The sequence below is a fragment of the Capricornis sumatraensis genome, chromosome 4, assembly GCF_032405125.1.
Source record: "Capricornis sumatraensis isolate serow.1 chromosome 4, serow.2, whole genome shotgun sequence".
In the NCBI taxonomy this organism is placed as follows: domain Eukaryota; kingdom Metazoa; phylum Chordata; class Mammalia; order Artiodactyla; family Bovidae; genus Capricornis; species Capricornis sumatraensis.
Genome location: NC_091072.1, coordinates 86626604 through 86627349, shown reverse-complemented (window position 1 = coordinate 86627349; position 746 = coordinate 86626604). Strand labels below are relative to the sequence as shown.

The window sequence follows — 746 nt, the reverse complement described above, 5'->3', positions numbered from 1 at the left end:
TATATCTACCTAAAGAAACTAAAGACCTACATATAGAAAACTATAAAACACTGGTGAAGGAAATCAAAGAGGATACTAATAGATGGAGAAATATACCATGTTCATGGATCAGAAGAATCAATATAGTGAAAATGAGTAAACTACCCAAAGCAATTTATAGACTCAAAGCAATCCCTATCAAGCTACCAACGGTATTTTTCACAGAGCTAGAACAAATAATTTCACAACTGGCATGGAAGTACGAAAAACCTCGAAAAGCCAAAGCAATCTTGAGAAAGAAGAATGGAACTGGAGGAATCAACCTGCCTGACTTCAGGCTCTACTACAAAGCCACAGTCATCAAGACAGTACTGGTACTGGCACAAAGACAGAAATATACATCAATGAAACAAATAGAAAGCCCAGAGATAAATCCACACACTTACGGACACCTTATCTTTGACAAGGGCTTCCCTGGTGGCTCAGAGGTTAAAGCATCTGCCTTCGATGCGGGAGACCCGGGTTCGATCCCTGGGTTGGGAAGATCCCCTGGAGAAGGAAATGGCAATCCATTCCAGTATTCTTGCCTGGAGAATCCCATGGACAGAGAAGCCTAGTAGGTTACAGTCCACAGGGTCGCAAAGAGTCAGACACGACTGAGCGACTTCACCTCACCTATCTTTGACAAAGGAGGCAAGAATATACAATGGATTAAAGACAATCTTTTAACAAGTGGTGATGGGAAAACTGGTCAACCACTTGTAAAA

The 746-nt window shown here is 41.6% G+C and overlaps 1 non-coding gene across 1 annotated transcript; it reads left to right on the top strand.

Moving 5' to 3' along the window:
* Positions 1-450: 450 nt before the first annotated feature.
* On the top strand, positions 451-522 carry TRNAR-UCG (transfer RNA arginine (anticodon UCG)). The gene has a single exon. It is a non-coding gene; the product is annotated as a tRNA-Arg (tRNA).
* Positions 523-746: the final 224 nt, after the last annotated feature.